This window comes from Oryctolagus cuniculus, chromosome 6 (assembly GCF_964237555.1).
Source record: "Oryctolagus cuniculus chromosome 6, mOryCun1.1, whole genome shotgun sequence".
NCBI lineage: Eukaryota > Metazoa > Chordata > Mammalia > Lagomorpha > Leporidae > Oryctolagus > Oryctolagus cuniculus.
Window position 1 is genome coordinate 53,311,437 of NC_091437.1, and position 20,465 is coordinate 53,331,901.

At 39.7% G+C, this 20,465-nt stretch overlaps 1 pseudogene; it reads left to right on the top strand.

Moving 5' to 3' along the window:
• Nucleotides 1-11,542: 11,542 nt before the first annotated feature.
• Nucleotides 11,543-20,465, top strand: part of LOC100356275 (heat shock protein HSP 90-alpha pseudogene) — a 77,889-nt pseudogene continuing 68,966 nt past the window's right edge.

A 20,465-nucleotide genomic window follows, 5' to 3' on the forward strand; every position in this document is an offset into this window, starting at 1 on the left:
AAAATTGCTAAAGAGCTACTCAGTATAACTGGAACATTGCTTTATTCTCACTGACAGTCAGATTTTTCCCCCTCTGGAAAAGGCAACATATTTTTCATTTCTTTAAGAAGTTAACCTCTTGTGACCCAGCTTCTGAACAGTCATTGGCAAATAAGAGTGGTCAGTTCCCATCTCCAAAAGAAACAAAACAGCTTAGAAGAGATTTAAGAGTTTGAAGTCTGTGCGTTTGTTCCCTTGTAATGTGAATCCCAAAATTTTCTGCATAGAAATCCCGTTTTCAAGAAGTGGCAGAGGTCACTTCTAGGAACAAAGGGAAGATTCATGAGGGAGGAGAAAGGAGGCTTTTTTAGACCTGTGCCCACCCATAGACATCACACAGGTAGGAGGAAAGAAATGGAGCTAAAATGGATTAACTAGCTATTGTGAACCTTATATTATCTAATCCCCATCAGCACAATTTGAGAAGAGCTTGTTTCTTTTTTGGCTGAAGAGACTGGCAGAGGCCATAAGAATTACAGAAGTTTGGTCCTGGGTGACTCTACTGGTGATTTATCTCCAGAGTCTGAATGTGTGTGTGTTCTGAGACACAGAGAGATTATACTAACTGGTTTACTCCCCACATACCTGCAACAGCTGTGGCTTGGACTGACTGAAGCCAAGAGGCGGAAACTCAATCCATGTCTCCCACATGGGTAGTAGAAACTCACCTAGCTGAGACATCACTCCTTGTCTCCCACAGTGCAGATTCACTGGAAACTGGGACTCTAACCCAGGTGCTCTCATAAGGAATGTGGCTCTCCCAAGCGATGTCTTAACTGCTTTGCCAAATACTTGCCTTGTGTTCCTGCTTCTAATGTTCATTTTAATACAGACTTCCCAGGTTTTGTCATTTCTGTAGTAGCATACCTCTTTGCCATTGCTCTGTACCACTGATTTCATTAGTTCCTGTTTTTTTTTTTCCTTTTATGTTGACTTTGAGTCTATTGTCTTTGTCAACTTTTCATTGTCCCAAGCAGTAATAACCAAGTCTGTGTGTGTAGACTAATTGTATTTTCTCTGTGTGTGCTAAATAGTACAATAAATGCACAAAGAAAATATTTTTAAATTCTTTTTTGAAAAAATAAGACTTATTTGAAAGGGTAACAGGAAGAGAGGGCAAGACAGAGAGATTTTCCATCCACTGGTTCACTGGTTCACTTTCCCGATGGCTGCAATAGCCAGGGCTGGGCCAGGTTAAAGGCATGAGCCAGGAACTTCATCTAGGTGTCCCATGCGGGTGGCAGGAGCCCAAACACTTGAGCGAGTTTCCACTGCTTTTCCAGGCCATTAGCAGGGAGCTAGATCAGAAGGGGAGCATCTGGGACATGAACTGGAGCCAGTATAGGATGCCGGCATCACAGACAGCAGCTTTACCCACTACGCCATAATGCCAGCCTCCATTCCACATTCATTCTTTTGTTTCCAAAAATGCCAACACTGGTTTTATGCCTCTCACCTTTTAGAAAAGCTGTTGTTGAAATAAATATTGTCACTAAGATAGATTTCTCCATAGCCTGTTTTCAAGGCACTGATCTTTCCTGAGTATTAGGTCATCAGCATCTCCAGGGTCCTTCTCCTCTAAAGATATCATTAAGTAGGTTAAAGGATCAGCAGGAACATTAGTATTTAGTAGAACCTCCAGAGAGGGGAGTTGCAAGAGGGAAACTTTTTGGGAAGATGGAATAGACCAAGCCTAAGGCTGCTGCTAAGTCACCTGCAGACAGATCCCAAGATCTTGGCCTGTGATTTCCCTGGAGCCATAGCAAACCTGCAGATGGTGCACTTCTTTCTCAGGTTTCAGGGAATAAGATGATGGAGAGAATCTAACATTTGCTCGGGATATCCTGCAGTGGTGTCAACCTGGTTTTAACAATCAGACCCTCAATGAAAGATTAAAGAAAAAGAAGTCCCAACAAAAATGGATTTGACTCTATTCAAACCAGTTTAGGCTATAAACATTGTACTTCCGGGCACTTTATTCAAATAGTCTTTGGAGTTAAATGGTTTTTAAATAATCTTTAAGGCTCTCTTGAAAAAATTTAGAAGAAAAAGATTGTTTGTGTCCATAAATATGTCACTGTATGTGTTGCTATTTCCTCATTTTGAGAATTCTACAAAACCCTAGTAGCCAATAATGTACCCATGTATATTTTAGTATGTATGTGTATACCCCCCATTAGCAAGGAAATAGCTCTGGGGAGTGGGAAACTTTGAAGACAGTTTACTCAGAAACTAGAGGCAGATCTGCATCAATTTATTGGAAGAGAAATAGTAGAAGATACCTGGATTTGTAAGGAAATGAAATCCAGCTGAATGACTGGCGAGTGGATGGCATGAGAAAGAGGCCCAGGGCAAAAAAATTCCCTGCAAATTTTAATTTGAGGGAATTCTTGGGATGCTAGAAGCTTGTATGCAAATTCGAGTTTTACGAAACTATGAGATGGAGCATGATATGATTTCTGCTGGACCTTGTCTTTCATAGGGAGTTATCCTGGGACTGCAGTGTTAAAAGGTCATAAGTACAACATTTCTTGGAAGGAACAGATATTTGTAGAGAAGACTGCCAAAACTCTTTTGGATATCAACTGTTTGTAGTTATATTAAGTGACAGTAACTAATGAAGGTGAAGAAGAAAACCTAATTTGCAGATAGTCTTGGTTAGTTGGAAGAACTGTTGGTGTTTATAAAGACATTGTCACTAACCCATTAGTAACAACATGTAGCTGAATTAGCTTTTCAGCTAATAGTAACAAGTTTGGGTTTGTCAATCCCTGATTTCTAAGCACTGGCATTTTGTCTGTAGCTGCCCAGATTTCAGGGTACTGTGAAAAATCAAACTCCATGTGGGTTTTCCCCACATCATACTTGATCCCTACCTGGATGAACTAGTCCCAGATATTATAACAATACTTGTCATATATGTGTGAACTCTGAGACCAACAAGTTTCTTGTTTTTCCACCCATATGTAAGAGTTCATACACAGTCAGTGTACGCTGTTGCGTACACTGTTGTCCTGTTTCAGTTAGCAGTAGGATAGAAGAAATAGAGGTGTTTTTTTTGTTGTTTTTTACTTTTTTTTTTTTTTTAGTATTGTAGCATTAGAAGCAGTAATGGGTAACTAGTGTTCTTCCAAGTTCATGTGTGTTTGAAACCTCAGAAGGTGACCTTTGGAAAGAGGGTCTGTGCCATTAGGTTGAGATCATATGTGATTAGGATGGGCCCTAAGTGACTCGTTTTTGTGGGGAGCAACTGGGAGCAACTCGGACTAGACTAAGTTACTGGAATTAAGACTTATTCTATGCATCTGCTCTCCCACAATATGGCGCTGAGAAGGGAGAAGCAGCTTCTACCCAGCTGCCTCCAGTTCAACCAATAAACAGCAGGACCTGCTCCTGATTGGAGGAGAGCAGCGTACTCGGCGTGTGGGTAGCAGAGTTGGGATTGGTGGAAGAGGACTATAAAGGAGGAGAGAGACAACATGTACCAGGAACATCTAAGGGGAACATCTATCTGAAGGAACACCTGTGCAGCCCCCGAGAGAGCCGGCCGGCGGTGTGCCGCTCCCACGCGGAAGTGGGGAAAGTGGCAGGGGGAACCGCCCTTCCACGGAGGTGGAAGGGACAGTAGCCAACCCGGAAAGAACCAGCAGCAAACCCGGGGAGGGCCGAGCAGACAAAAGAACAGCGCAGGGTCCTGTGTCGTTCCTCCACGAAGACGGGGAGCGACATAATGGTGCCGTGACTCGGATATGAAGCCTAGGCAGGGTCCTGTGTCGTTCCTCCACGAAGAGGGGGAGCGACAGTTTTCTTATAAAGGGGGAGAGGACGCACAGAAAGATGCACATGCACACACAGAAAGTCAAGACACAGAGGAGGTAAGTTGGCTAGAGACTGAAGTGGTGATCTAAAAATGAAATACCAGACACTGGTGTAAGGCAAGGAAGAATTCTTCCTTAGAGGCTCTGGAGGTGGCATTGATGGGTCACACGTTGGTGTCAGACTTTTCAGCCTTAGGACCATGACAGAATGAATTTTTGTTGTATAAATCGACCATCATCAAAAGTTGGTGCTCAGGCAGCCCTGGGAAACTAATAGAGAAATCATTTGCCCTCCTCCACTTCTTTTTCAGATAAGGAGAGAAAAATACACTAACATAACATAATTTGTCAGCTCACAGTTAGCGTGGATTCCAAGCGGATGTTGTAATCCAGGTCTAATGACTTCCTGCGTGATTTCCTGATGCTCAGACATCTATGAAATGCGTTTAACTCCTCTGAGAAGTGTTGATGTTCTGTCTCCTTTGTCTTTCTTAGAAAAAAATACATTTTGCTTTATTGTACTGAATGTGTCTTCTATCCAAATGATGCCTCTTATTGCTATGCACCTATTATTATTTTAAAACACTTTCTGTTCACTTCCCTTTATGAATATGCCTTTAGAGCTAGCAAAAAGAAAAGTTCAAAATATTTGTTAATATTGAAATCCTTCCTCTTCCCCCGGCTATCTTCTGTCAACCCTAATACTCTGATATTTTGTCATTGTTCATCTTTCACAAGGGCAACTTCACAAGATAAGGAATCCTCTTAAAAGGGAAGTGTTTCAATCTTAAAAGATAACTCTGCCTAAAAATTCTGTTTGATGACAAAGAGATCTTTAGAACCTTATCCTCAGTAATCTTATTTTTAAGGAGCTGAAGTTGGTTGTTACTGTCTTTGTAAATTAGGAATAAATTGCTTTTTATTTGCACCACAGTTTTACCTAAGGGATGGAACAATGAATCTTTAAGTAGTAAAGAGAAATGTAAAAAAAATGCTGTCAGGGTAGCTGAGCGATGCTGAGCTCTAAATATGCATTTTGACAGTAATTTAGTGGCAACATCTCAGAGAGGCCCCAGGAATGGAGGTTCTGGAAAAGAGTAACATATGTTATTTGGGTGGTAGATGCTTGCCTTAGGTAAGTTATCAGATACTCTGGTGACAAGAATCAGGAAAATCCAGTGACACACTGATTTTATGTATAAATGGACATTGTCTTTGGGGGAAATATGTTGTATTTTCATAATAAGATAAGGCACAGGGCTAACATATCCCAAGTACAATGTGCATACGGCCAGGATTTTTTTGGTGTGTATGGAAGGCATTGTCATCTTTATACTTACATTGTGTTGTTCATGAATCCTCTGAAGGATCTGCCAAGATGAGTCCCTTGAATTTCCTGAATTCTCCCATTTCTTTCATGTTATCTAAAACATAGCCACAGAGTATTTCTTTGGTTTCTAAAGATTTCAACACATCTTGAGCAAAGGAAGGGAAGGAGTGAATGAACAAAAAGAGAGAGAGAGAAAGAGAGAAAGAGAGAAAGAGAGAGAGAGAGAGAGAGAGAGAGAGAGAGAAATGCAAGGGAGGAGAGTAAAGCCATTTAGGGCTAGCTACCTAAAACAGCAGTGTCTTCTGTGCACAAGTGAAACCTGTGTTTTCTGTGATCACAGAAAGATGCCCAGGGAATATCAATAAACAGTAATAACAGTAAACTCTAATGATCACTATAGTGGCTTCCTATTGTAGATACCTGGCACTGTACTTCATTGTGAATCCTATGTGTGCCTGCCCTGAATCCATATCCACCTCTGTTTTCATATCCATCTCATTTTTTCCAGGGGATTTATTGCTAAAGTCTTTGCGTAGGTTTGGTGCTGTCTCCTTCAACACGTTGTAGTCAATCAGAACACATTTTGTACTCATATATTCCACCCACAAATGTAGTGCATTTTCCATCTTAACTAAACACTCACCACACGCTGTGGCTGCAGCTTTTACAGTCTGAAGTGTGGACAGCAAAACTAACACAAGTTTCTTTTTTCTTCTATACAATTTCACAGATAGAAATTCATCCCTAAAGTAGATGTCAGCAAACTCAGCATACAATTTTTTTTCTCCTTACTAAGTCAAGAACTTTCACCTTTTTCCTTGAAGAGAGCACTTTACTTAGGGCTACTCTTTGGCATTCTGAATTGCAAGCATCAAGATTCTTGCACTTTCAGGCCCTTATTCAGTCAAAGAAGGGTTACTTGGTTGTAAACACAGTGACAGCATGATGATCTACCTGATCATCCAGACAGCCAGACTGACTAATAGGTGAGCCTGGTGTGCACATGGGGGTGATGGACAGACAGATGGATATTTCACATCAAGGCTGGGACAGCCCACGAATTCCTCGTGCTACTCAGAAAGGTATATAATTTAAAACTTTTGAATTGTTTGTTTTGGGAATTTTTCATTTAATAATTTTAGACCACTATTGACCACACATAGTGGTAACTGTAGAAAGCTTAACTGTAGATAAGGAGGGACTGGTTTTTTTTATTATTTTTTTTTTATTTTATGGCTCTGGAGGTCCCTCATTGTAAATCATTGTCAGCAAGCTTGGTTTTATAGAAGGTCTGTCAGAGAATACATTCTGTGCTTGTTTCCTAGCCCTCCTAGCCTCTAATGCTGCCAGACACCCGTGGCATCCCTTGACTGACAGACCATCACCCCCATTTCTACCTGTGTCTTCAAATTGCCTTCCTTGGGGCTGGTGTTGTGGTGTAGCGGGTGAAGCCACTGCCTGAGACACCAGCATTGCATGTGGGCACCAGTTGGGAGTCCCAGCTAGCTGCTCCACTTCCAATCCAGCTCCCTGCTGATGCGCCTGGGAAAGCAGCAGAATATAGCCCAAGTGCTTGGGCCCCTGCACCCATATGGGAGACCCGGAAGAAGCTCCTGGATTCTGGCTTCGGCTTTGCCCAGCTCCAATCATTGTGGCCATTTTGGGAGTGAACTAGTGGATGGAAGATCTCTCTCTCTCTCTCTCTCTCTCTCTCTTTCTCTCTCTCACCTCCAACTCTGCCCTTCAAATAAATACAATAAATCTATAAAAAACTTGCCTTCCTCACTGTGTGTGTCTCCCATCTTCCTCTTGTTTCTTGTGAAGTATACAAGACTTGGGGTCCCCCTAAATCTACTATGTTCTCTTCTTAAGATCATTAATTACATTCGTGCAGACCCCAACTCCAAATAAGCTCACATTCACTAGTACCAGTGGCAGTTTCCAGTGGGGCTGTCATTCAGTGTACTTTCATCTCCAGTACTGCAAGGCAGTCATATGCATGTATGGTCAGATGCAAATTATGAAACAGTACTGGTTCATCTTAGGCTCCCACATATCTAAGGAAATTGAGGTTATGTGTTTTTTTTTTTTTCCAGTAGGGCACAATTAGACAAATGAAATTCAAGATTCCTTGTTTAATATAGGATATTATGATATTGGAATCCAGAATGTACCACTTTCTTGATCTTTTATATTGAGGACAGGCTCCTGTCTCCTTCTCTTTGTTACTGTTGTAAATTGAGTTTCTACATTCTACCACAAGTCAGCTCAAGAATTGATGTAGTGTCTATCATTCCAAGATTTCTCTAGACCCCTAACTGAACATTTACCTTACTCCTGCTTAGATACTTCTCCTCTCGATGGATAATAATAATATGGAGAAGTTCAGCTGTCCATTCTGCTATTCCCTGAAAATAAATGGCTCTTGTGAAAAGTATTAATTATAATAAACTTTTCCATTTTATGATACTCAGTGTTTCAAAATGGAGGTTGGGATGAGATTGGAGAGCAGAGGTGAAGGGCGTAGCAGAGGGAGCAGCCTGTAGCTGCACTGCTTCGTTGAGAGCAGATGGTGTTCAGGAGCAGTCCTCTGATGATCACTGTGTAATAAAGATTGAAGCTGCACTTCCCCATCCAGAGGTGTGCTCGGCCTGCTGCCAATATTCTCAGACGAGTTCTTGGGCCACCTTGTTCCGTGTGAGCTCCCCCTCCTCCCATTTCCCTAAATCATTTCACGTTTCTAATGATAAATCTGTCCATTAGATAGCTGAAATTTTTTAAAAATGCTAGTTATATGTCATCATTATTTTTCTGTTTTATGAGCCCATTAGCAGTGATTGGAAATTTTTTATTGTCCCAGATCTTAATCTTACAATAATATTTTGAGTCATACACACATTTAAGACATAGTCTGTTTTTCAAAGTAGATGAAGTTGATAATTAGACAACAAATGCAAGGTTGTTTTCTTTTCTCTCTCGTGTGAAGCTGGCCTTGTAAGTAAAGGAATGTGGGTGTTTTAACAAAATGAAAGCTGTAACTGAAATTCTAATGCACAGCAGGGAATCTGATACAAAGCACTTTCATTCTGCTTATGAATTGGCTGGAAACCATTATTTCCAAGGGATAAAGAAGAACATTGTTCCAATCTATGACCACTTGTGAGTTTCCATGGACAGCCCACACAAGACCTTGGCATGGTGATACACATATAAAGCAACCAGCAGACAAGTTTTATGACTGCATGTGGTGAATTTAAAATCAAAAGAATGTATTTTTGAGGAACCACTTAATACCACTGATACAGTTAACCCAAATAGTAGCTCATTAGCTTCTCTGTTCTACTCTATATAGTGATACTCACAGGTAGGAAACTGAAGCCTGTTTCAGAAGCATTTGTATTGACCCACCAGAGGCTCATTTCCTGTCTGGGACTGTGTCTTCTTCATCTTCACTTAGTGTCGTTTTGAAAAACTTTTTTTTTGCTAAAGTATGATACAGGTACAGAAAAACGCATTACCCAAGTGTTATAAAGGAGCACTTAGATGGATTTTATGGAACTGATCATCCCCAGGTAGCCAACATACAGGGCTCAAAACATGACTAGGACCCTGCAGTTCTTCATATCTCTTTCTAGTCACCTCTTCTTGAGATATAACCACTATGCTGTTTTCCAACAACATAGAATTTTGTCTACATGAACAAAATCAAACAGAGCAATTTTTTTTTTTTTGGTCACTAGCTTTTGTCATTCCTAGTTGTGTTTGTGAGATATGTGAATATTGTTCTGTGAGGTTGCAATGTGTTTATTCTCAATGATGGATGGATGGTATTTCATTGTGAGAATATGCCACATATTACTTATCAACTTTTATGATAATAGATTTTAGATGGCTTCTATTTTGAGGCAATTATGAACAGTTTCTCAGCATCATCCATTATATATGTTTTGATAACTATTTGTATACATTTCTGTTGGGTGTGTGAATGTTTTTGAGTATAACGCCAGAAACAGGTTTTCCTGAATTTCTATTCGACTTCTGTAGAAAACAGGTATAATTTTAGCATAATTTCTTCTCCTGCCTGAATTTCTATAAATATATGGTATTTGTCCTTGTAGATACATATACTTGGAGAGTTGATCCTTCTCTAGTGGAACTTAAAATTTTTGTTCACAAGGGTGATTGTCCCAGGAGTTATTGGGTAGAGGAATTTTGACCTTTCAACTCAAAATTGGTCATTACAGTTATAATTATTCATTTTATCTGCTTAAAATCCTTCCCTTTCCATACTTCATGTAAGACTCATTTCTTATTTATACTATGCATTAACCACTTAACTGGTTTGATTACTCCTTCCAGCAAATATCTAATAATACCCCCACCATAAAATTGAGGATCAATTAAGAATAATCTGGAGCCAGTGTTGTGGTACAACGGTGAAGCTGCTGCCTGAGATGCCAGCATCACCATTTCCGGTCCAGCTCTCTGCTGATGGCCTGTGAAAAGCAGTAGAAGACTGTAAAGTCCCATGTCTAAGATTTAGACTAAAACTGAAACATAATTTGTTTCAAAATCTTCAATGTTATGTCAGTTAAGATTATTTTTCCTCATAAAACTCTTGCTTTTGTATGTAGTCTATAATCTCTTGAAATACTCCTTCCTGTCTGAACACAGTCATTCTTTCCAGGTTCCAACTTGGAACATAATTACTTTTAGTATTGTTCTTTATCCTATAGGTTGGATCACACAGATACACATCATTTATGATACATTAAAAAGTTGTACATTTTTATGTTACTATGTAGGATATCATAAAATTGCTTTGTTTACCCTATTGAACTAAAAACTACACTCTGGACAGGGACTACCTGCATTTTTTTCTCAAGTACCTTTCATTGTCTTTGTCACATACTACAAACTCATAAAGCTAAAAGCATTGTTTACTGCTGCTTGGATTTGTGTGTGTGTTACTGCTCTCAAGCATTTGAACTTTGGCTGATTCCTTTGGATTTTGTCTTACTATGAATGCCATGTAATTCCACCTTACTACTGATGTTCAAAATAAAATTCTCACCTAGGATTTATTTTTAATCCTTTCTCTTCCCATATTGAATTTGCTGTGGTGTACTTGTATCCAGAAACCAACTAAGCTGGAAATATTGTCTTCACTAGCAGAATGAACTTTCAGAGAGCATAGTTATGTTATGTTTAGACAATATTCTAATGCTCTGAATGTGAGAATTTAGCCGAGGTTGGAAACACTAGCTCCATGTTACTGATCAGAATCTTTACAAAAATGCAAGATCTCTCTTTCTACAAGCTGGTCTGTGACCTCACCTCCCTCTAGGCTGCTTGCCAATGCATGACACTTTGCTGACTCTGCAGGGAGACCTCTAGAATGTTCATGTAACTGCAGGATAAATCATGTTCCCATTCCAGATGTGCATTTTCAAACTGCTTAGCATGGAGTCATATGCCATGTTCATTTCCTTCAGCTTTCTTGTTACTTTTTGAACACTGAACAGCACACGTATCAAATGTGTTAAATTGATGATTTCACTTGCTGCTGTAAAGTACCTGTAGTGCTTATCCCATCAAGCCCCAGGGCCTGAATTTACTTCACAGGATTTTAAGTGCTGGAGGTTTAACTGGTACATGTGCAAAGTGTTTGTCTTAAACTTGAAAAATCCCGAACTCCTGTTCTTTTTTGTAGCTATCAGTCCTGAATTGTATCTTCAGTTTTATGACAGTGTGAAGGGGCTGTTGTAAAGTACGATTGTTGTACAGGTTTTATCTTTTCTACAGTGAAAAGAGAAAATGTGTGTACTGACCTTCAATAAACATTTAGAAGATAATATTGTAGGTGCTGCACATTGAGTAGAAATCTGTCAGAAGGTGGCTGAGTCTACAATCTATAGGTGAGAACTAATAGGGCTGGCAGACTTTGTTTCAGAGTTTCTAAATCCAGGTAAAGATTTCTTGAAAAGCACACATGCACAATTACAAATAAAATGGTTGTACAAAGAGATTTTTGGACTCATTGTAATGATGTAAGGAGTCAAATTAGAGATGTTATCATTCTATTATGACTCAGAAAATATGCATCATCTCTATTCAAGCATTTGAAGTCCAAGTCTTCACAAAAGGCATTTTGTTGTAGTTTAAAGTGCTGTCAAGTTTTCTCTGTCCAAGATCATTGCTCATATTCCTTTTGAGATTCACACACAAAGAGTGAGATCTTTTGCCATTCATTTGAAAGTCTTGACTTTCTCCTTAGAACTACATAAAGAGCCCCACTTGAAAAGTAAAGAAAGAATATGACCCAGCTTAACAAATAAACTACTGTCTTGCGATGATGAATCCTACGCAGTCTCATCGGTGGCCTTACAAAGTTAAGCCAGGTCCCTGGTACCGAATGCTGTTGCTTTCTGTGGGGCTGCAGCATCGTCTTACAAGTAAAGAGTAAGTTTTATTTTCCTAACTTTGGCCCATGAAAACTGCCTGCCAAATGCATAAAGATACATAGACATACATACAGAATGAAGTTAAGAAGGTGACCAGTAGAATAAGCCTTTGGGAACACATTCTTCTGAAGGAAGAAAAAGACAAACCACAGTCTGCTTTTAAGGTGTTCTTCAACATTTAATATTGGAGAAACACATGTCCCCAGCTTTCACCAGACTGAAGGGTAAGAATCAGGGATGGGGAATCTTTTTGATGCCAAGGGCCATTGGATTTTCATAACATTATTTATAGGACATACAAAATTATCAGCTTCCCAATTAGCCTGCTCAAGATTGACTGAATTTTGAGTCTTGCCTACAGTTGCCATGGCAAGGCCAGACCAAACGATTTTGTCACAGGCCAGATGTTTCCCACCCCTGAAAAAGCAAGAACACCACATAATGAATAATATTTTTTTAAAAAAACTATATAATCATAAAAGAAATTTCTAGAGTACAGAAGAAGCCCATTTCCTCCTTCCATAGAGAAATCATAGCTAAAGATCCAGTTGATACTTCTCATTTCTTCTTTTTTTTTTTCAAATATTAAAAACATACTTTCCTTTGTCTTATGGTATCAAAAAAAAAAAAAAAAGATACGTATTCCCAAGGGGCACAGTTCATTCCGTGTTTCTTTCAGCAGTTTTCCCATGCTTCTGGTTATTACAGTTGTTCTTTTCCTTCTCACATGCTTCACAGGCATGATCCCCTGTGCTGACAGTCTGCTTATGTTGTGGAGCACAGAGATCCAGTTAATATTCAGAATTATTATTACAACTGCAAGAGGGATTGAGGGATTGAGCCAAGTGGCTTATGTCTGCTTCTTGTCTTTGCAAAAAGGGAAGAAAAAGGAGAATAATGCTGTTTATTAGTGCAAATTTCTCCAATGATTTGGGATATGGCTTGGGTAACAGAATTGTTTGACATGGTTTTGTTATTTGTGAAGTGAATCAGTTCTCTCTAGGTGTATCCTTTTCAGGCCCATTGTAGGACTTGGAGTTTTGGGGGATAAAAAGGAAGCACCTCATTGTTTGAAGCTTTCTGAAATACTCTTGCTCTGTCGTCTTGAAAGACAGTTCTGGTAATACACCTGGTTTAACACTGTACTTGATACTGGTGCTGCCACTTACATTTCGTTGTATTACATTCATCTTACTGAGTGCTCCTGGATAGATGTAAATTAATTAATTTACTCACCACTGAGCAGATTAAGAACATACAGTTGATCAAGTGACTTGCTCAGGGTCACTAAGCTAATTCCTGAAGGATTTGAAATTAGGAACGAAGTCAGATGGGTCCAATGTTTGCTTTCCAACTCCACAGTAACGAGTTTTCCTTTAATGTTCAGTGTGTGTGAAAGCATGACTGACTGTTCTGACTCACTTATTAGACGGAGACTAAAAATTTTCAGAATTTTCTAAAAACCTCCCTTACTACAATCACTAGATTTTCTTGGATGGCAGTTTTAAGAAAAAGTCTCTTTATTTGCTATGGATGAAAACCTCTTTATTTGGGATTTCTGGTAGTTGTTGTGAAACAAGCATGCTCTTTTTTTTAGTGTCAAGATTTGTTTATTTTGGAAGTTGCAATTGCCAAGAGAGAGGGAGAGACAGAGAGAGACACAGAAAGAGATGTATCTGCTGGCTCACTCCCCAGATGGCCACAATGGCACTGGACCAGGCAGAGCCAGGATCCAGGAGTTTTGCCTGGGTCTCCCACATGGGTGGCAGGGGTCCACACACTTGGACCATTGTCTGCTGCTTTTCCCCGGCTGTTAGCAGGGAGCTGGATCAAAAGTGGAGCAGCTGGGACTTGAAATGTTGCCTATATAAGATGCTGGTGTCCCAAGCGAGGACTTAACCCACTAGGTCAGAACGCTGGCCCCACAAACACGTTCTTTAGTATGATCAATACCCATATGCCGGCCGGCGCCGCGGCTCAATAGGCTAATCCTCCACCTTGCGGCGCTGGCACACCGGGTTCTAGTCCCGGTCGGGGCGCCAGATTCTGTCCCGGTTGCCCCTCTTCCAGGCCAGCTCTCTGCTGTGGCCAGGGAGTGCAGTGGAGGATGGCCCAAGTGCTTGGGCCCTGCACCCCATGGGAGACCAGGAGAAGCACCTGGCTCCTGCCTTCAGATCAGCGCGACGCACCGGCCGCAGTGTGCCGGCCGTGGCGACCATTGGAGGGTGAACCAACAGCAAAAGGAAGACCTTTCTCTCTGTCTGTCTCTCTCTCACTGTCCAATCTGCCTGTCAATTAAAATAAAATAAAATACCTATATGCTGTGATGTTTATTTTCTTTTGTTCTCTGTTTCTTTCCATAAACAAGTAATAATAATGCTTGACAGGCAGAGCGAGAGAGACAAAAAAAGAGAGGTCTCTCATCTACTGCCTCATTCCCCAGGTGCTCAAAATGGCCAAGGCTGGGCCAGTATGAAACCGAGGGCCAGGACTTCGGTCCAGGTCTCCCCCATGTGTGCAGGAACCCGACTTCGTAAGCCATCATGCTGCCCCCCAGGAACTGCAGTAGCAGGAAGCTCCAGTCAGAAGCTAAGTTGCGCATCAAACCCAGTCACTCAGCTGTGGGACTTAGCCCCTTACCCATAGGTTAGCTGCCCACTTTTGCCCCCTGTTTGTTGGACAGCACTTCTCTGTGTCTAAAGCCTTTCCATATCTAGTCTTGCATTTATTTGGGAGCCTTCTAATTAGTATAGAAAATGAGCAAAGTGGTCCTAAGTGCAAGAATTTCTCAAGTTTCCAGGGGCCACAGGTGACCTGAGTTAGGACTGTGGTCCACACGCCTAGCCCCAAAGCTTGCCCTGCTGGCTCCTTTTCAGCCCTGCTTCTCAAAATGGGGAGGGATGGACCTTGCCTCATAGGGCATTTGGCAGTGCCTGGAGGCGTTGCTGGTTACTGAAACTGGGAGTGCAGTTTGAGCGGCATCCAGTCCCCAAAGGCCAGGGATGGCACCACATATGGAGCGGATCTCCACAACAAAAAGAGATCTGACCCACCGTGTCACCGGTGCCTGCTTTGTAAAGCTCTGCCTTAAGGAAATATCTGTCAATATTCCTTTTCCTTTCTATTTTTCCCATGTGTACTAAAGAGGAAAATACTGATTTTAAGATGCCAAATTGGTTATCTGAACCCAGACAGCTATAGGCTAAAATCATTAGCTAGCAAATGAAGAGCACTCAGACCTGGAAGGGAGCTGAGACTGCGTGGGAGTTCCACAGTCTCGTGCTGTCTTTGGACAGGACACTTGACCGCTGCATGCCTTAGGTTCCTCTGATGTAAATAAGGATTGCAACCCTGACTTCACGGTATTTTAATACTGTTTAATAGTTCTTCCTATTAAAGTCTGTCCTCTCTCCAAGCTTCCGTTTCACTTCTCCTTTTGTAGCATAATGTTTGTATAGAGTTTCTTGTGTGCCCAAGGTCCCTAACGTTGGTGACCTACAGATCTAGCCCATTCTCTATACTTTGGTGACATCGATGTGACCTGTCTGGTAAATCACCTTTTACTGATTGACATGTGTACCAGTAAGATCCCGCCTCTTTCAGTCAGTGCTTCACAAGGATTTCAGAGCTTCACCAGGATTCCCTCGGATGAATAGAATAATTGACATAAATTATGATTTATTGATTTCCTTCACCCTCCTTTGTCTCCCTCAGAATGAGAATGAGCTCAAGGTGTGTCACATGACTGAGCATGGGGGAAGAGAACAGATCTTGTGATTGTTACACTCGGTTTCATTTTCTTTGGCATCTGTTTTAGCTTTTTATTCATATACCTCTCTTAAGGTTTTTCAGTCCCAATTATCTTTTCCATAAATTAAGTCTGTCCTAAGAATAGAAAACAAACAATTGATGCAACACTCTCCTAGCTCTGTGCTCAGCAAATGGCAGGTATTAATTTACAGAAAATGTCATGTACTGCATCATGTACTCACACATGCGACATGCTTCTATCATGAATTCTAGATATGTAAGATAAAATTCATTCAAAGTCAAACGCATTAACAATATTCAAAAGCACAATATCCACAGGAAATATTTGCACTTATCTTTGTATCTGTAATCCTTGTTTTCCTGCAACCCCTAATTTAGCATGATGTTATCATTTGATACCATATTTTCAGATTTCAAAGAAATTTTAACATACATTACAGTTGGCTATTACAATTTAGTATGTAGTAGTTTAACTCGATGCCAAGGGAACCCTCTTTTTTTAAGTAACCTTGGTTCTTTAGTGTGTGGAAGAGCTGAACATTTAATGAATTTTAGTGAACATTAGAAGAAACCAGGTCCATCCTGGAAAAGGAGATATGAGAAAGAGAAAATTTCCTTCTCTCATGGAAAAGACTCCATCAGTTATATGCTTTCCTAACTTCAGTACCTGTTTGCTGTTAGTTAAGAGTAAGAAGCTCTAGTGTTCTCTTGTGTAGTAGGTGACCATAGATAATGATGATGTATTCTTTATTTTTCTTAAAATGATTGAAGAAAGGATTTTGAATGTTGTCTTCTATAAAGCTAAATATTTGGAGAGATAGATATGACTGGACAATATTCAGTATATAAATGTATTGAAACAACATAAATATTCACAATTTTTACATCAGCTAAAAATAAAAGTAAATTATTTTTAAAAACCATTTATTTATAATGTAAGATAACCCCTGCTTTGTTTGAGAAATTGTGGGGGAAACATTATCAGTAGAAAAGATAGAATTAAGTTTATCTCTAACACTTTTCTTCTGAATTCAGTAATATTTATCCTGTGGGACCCTCTCTTTTTGAACACATTGAGTGTTTAGTTGAGCATGTTCACAGTTGGGTCTACTCAGGGGAGATCAAATGAATAGCACAATGACAGAGACCCACATATTCCAGAGAAAAGAGAGCAGATAGTATTTCAGTGCAAAGATATTTCAAAATATTTAAGAACATAGAGGAGTCTATAAGAACATGAGGAAGAATTATTCACTGGAATAGCTTCCTATTCACATACTCTTTTGCTTAGGGAGCAGACACCAGCTCTAATTTTTATTCATTAGTCTTGGGTTTCAGCTGCCTAAACATTGGTTTCATTTGGACTGCTTGGACCATCAAGTCTCCAACTAAAGGTTCTGTTTCTGTTTATTTCTTCATCCCTCCATTGTTGTATTTGTTTATGCAACAGATATTTATTAAGCAATTAAAGGTTTGAGTACAGCAGTGATTTTTTAATGGTCATGCGAATATGAAGTGTAATATTGAATGAGGGAGTCATAAAAACATATAAATAAATGAAAAAGTTGCAAACACATTTATCTGTATGAAGAATGCAACATATTAAATAGAGTAACAGGAATACATTTTACATGCTACACTGTAATGTCAGCCCTATACACAAATATATTTTAAATAGAGAGGTCATGGGAAGCAGAAAAGCCGATTATTCTGGAATGTGTGTGTATGTGTGATTGTGTGTATTTTGGGATACAATGCAGAAGAAGAATGTGATAGAATATTTCAAATTTAATGATAGTGTTCAAGAATTTGAAGCCCTCTCCAATAGTGTATTACATCCTATTTCTGAGACTCTTCTTGATTCTTTGGGGCTAACTTGATAACTTATTGCTTATGTTTCATCATATGATACGTTGTTGGTATGGTACTGTGCCTAATGAAGATATGTCTTCTAATTTTACTACTCTGTATGGTGATTCTTGGTGAGTTACAGACCCTGTGGACACCAAATGAGAGGAATAGCTTAGGTCATTTTCTTGATATAAATGGCTCCTAATTTCTTTCAAACAACCTTACAAAAGCAACTCCTAAATGCATTTAGAACAACCTATGTATCTGGAGTATTGAACATTTTGAGGGGCCAGTGCTGTGGTATTGCAGGTAAAGCTGCTGCCTACAGTGCCGTCATCCTATGTGGGTGCCAGTTTGAGTCCTGGCTGTTCCACTTCTGATCCAGCTCTCTGCTATGGCCTGGGAAAGCAGTAGAAGATGGCCCAAGTCCTTAGGCCCCTGCACCCATGTGGGAGACCTGGAAGAAGCTCCTGTCTCCTGGCTTCTGGCTTTAGATAGGTGCAGCTCCAGCCATTGTGGCCAATTAGGCAGTGAACCAGCGTATGGAACTGCTCCTTCTCTTTCTGTGTTACTCTGACTTTCAATAAAATAAATAAATCTTTAAAATATTTTTGAATTACAGAACATCAGCTTATTTTCCAAGATAAATATGAACATGTATCCTTTATTTCACACTTAACACTCTGTTTAAGGAGTAAAGAGATATCTTTGGATGTTTTTCTTGGCTTGCCATCTAATCTCTACCCTTGACACAAACAGCCTCTGTACCTTCCCCTCCACTCCTGTTACCTCTTCCTCAGCTCATATGCAGTCTGCCCATGTGTCTTGCAAGAATACATTACTACCAAACTCTAAGCTCCTTTCTGGCAGCCTCGAAACCGCTTTGTATGTCCAAACCCTATCATGTTGTCCATGTTAGAGTGGAGGCGTAGGAATTTTTTTTTCTTTTAAAGATTTGTTTTATTTATTTGAAAGGCTGAGTTACAGTGAGAGACAGGAAAAGAGAGAGAGAAATTTTCCATCTGCTGCTGTTTCACTCTCCAAAATGGTCACAGCAGCCAGGGCTGGGCCAGGATGAAGCCAGGAGCCAGGAGCTTCATCCAGATCTCCCATGTGGGTGCAGGAACCAAAGACCTTGGGCCATCCTCTGGTGCTTTCCCAGGTGTGCGCATGGAGCTTGATTAGGAGAGGAGCAGCTGAGTCTCTAACTGGCACACACGTGGGTGCCAGCACAGCAGGTGGCACCTTAACCTGCTATGCTGCAAGGCCAGCCTCACAGGAAATCTTGGAGTTTCTTTTTCATGCTTTAGTTATTTTTTTCCTTTTCTGATTTTTAGTTTTTAACTAAGTTTGGTTAAAAGCTAAACTAGATTTAATATGGTTTGCAAGTACAATTCTAAAAATATAATGATATTCCCTTCCTGCCTCCTCTCCCTCCCCGTCTCCTTCCCACCCTCCTTTCTTTTCCATTCTTTCAGTTTTGAAGACAACATATTTTAAGTTTACATTACAGTAAAAAGACTTAATACTTCACCAAATGAGAGTCTAACAAGTACAAAGCAAAAAGACTCTAGAGTAGTGGGAATATAGGCAACAGCTAAAAACAATAATTGAATGGAAAAATGACCATTTCACCCATATATATAGTAAATTGTAAAGTAACACAGATCTTTAAAACTATAGTAGTATAACATTCTTAACATTCTTAACTATTGGTTTGACAAAGGTATAAAACATAGTTTCACAAAACATATATGCAGCAATATTGATACACACAGGCATTCCTCCCTCCCCCCTCCTTCCTTCCTTCCTTCCTTCCTTCCTTCCTTCCTTCCTTCCTTCCTTTCCTTCAGCTCCCAACTATAAGAGAAAACATGTGGTATTTATCTTTCTATGTAGCTTATTTCATTCAACATGATGTCCTCCAGTTGTATCCATTAGTTGCAAATGGTACAATTTCATTCTTTTTTGTAGCTGAGTAATATTCCATTGTGTATATATATATATATTATATTTTCTTTGTCCATTCATCTGATGACGGACACCTGGGTTGATTCCAAATTTTTTCTATTGTGAACAGTACTGATATAAACATGGTGGTGCAGGTATCTCTTTGATACGTGTTCTTGTCTTTTGGGTATATACTGAGTAGTGGGATTGCAGGATCATATGGCAAGTCTGTTTCTACTTTTTTTAAGAGATCTTCGCACTGTTTTCCACATTGACTGCACCAAATTACATTCCCTCCAACCATGTGTAAGTGTTTCCTTTTCTCTACATTCTTGCTAGCATTTGTCACTCTGTGTTTTAACCATTCTGACAGGGGAGAGGTGAGATCATTTTTTCACATATTTTTTGGCCATAATTCTTCTTTTGAGAACTGTCTGATGAGGTCCTTTGCCCATTTCTTAACTGGATTGGTTGGTTTTTGTTGCTGAGTGTCTTAAGCTGCTAATATATTTGGGATATTAATCCTTTGTCAGATAGATAGCTTGCAAATATTTTTTCCTTTCTCTTGGATGTCTCTCCACTCTGTTGATTGTTTCACATTCTGTGCAAACACTTCTGAATTTGATATAGTCCCATTTAGTTTTGCTTTTGTAGCCTGTGCTCTGGGGGTCTTATCCAAGAAATTGTCCCCTATGCCAATGTCTTAGAGTGTTTCCTTACATTTTCTTCCAGCAACTTAGTAGTCTCAGGTCTTAAATTTAGGTCTTTGATCCATTTTCTGTTTATTTTTGTAGATAGTGAGAGGTACATGGATCTAATTTCATATATATATATATATATATGCCAGCACAGAAAATGTTTTTTTTTAAATAAATGAATATGTGAGTAAATGAGAGTGAATGGGAAGCTAGTAAACTTGGCAAAGGCTTGGAAGAAACCATTCTAGATATGCATCTCAGAATATTTTTTGTAAACTAACAGGATAGTTACATAAAATAGTATATGTATCATAGTAAAATTGAAGAGCAAATATTGCTCTCACTTCACCAAAAAAATTCATTCAAAACCTTTCAAACCTGAATTAAAATATTAATCTATAACTTACCTGTCAGCTTTTCCTAATTTAAAGATCATGTTACTGAACCATTGTGAGTTCAGTCGCCAGTACACCTTAAAAAGTCAGTCCTAGACACCAAGGTTTTTTACAGAAAGTTTATTATAAGGTATACAGGTAGGAAGCTG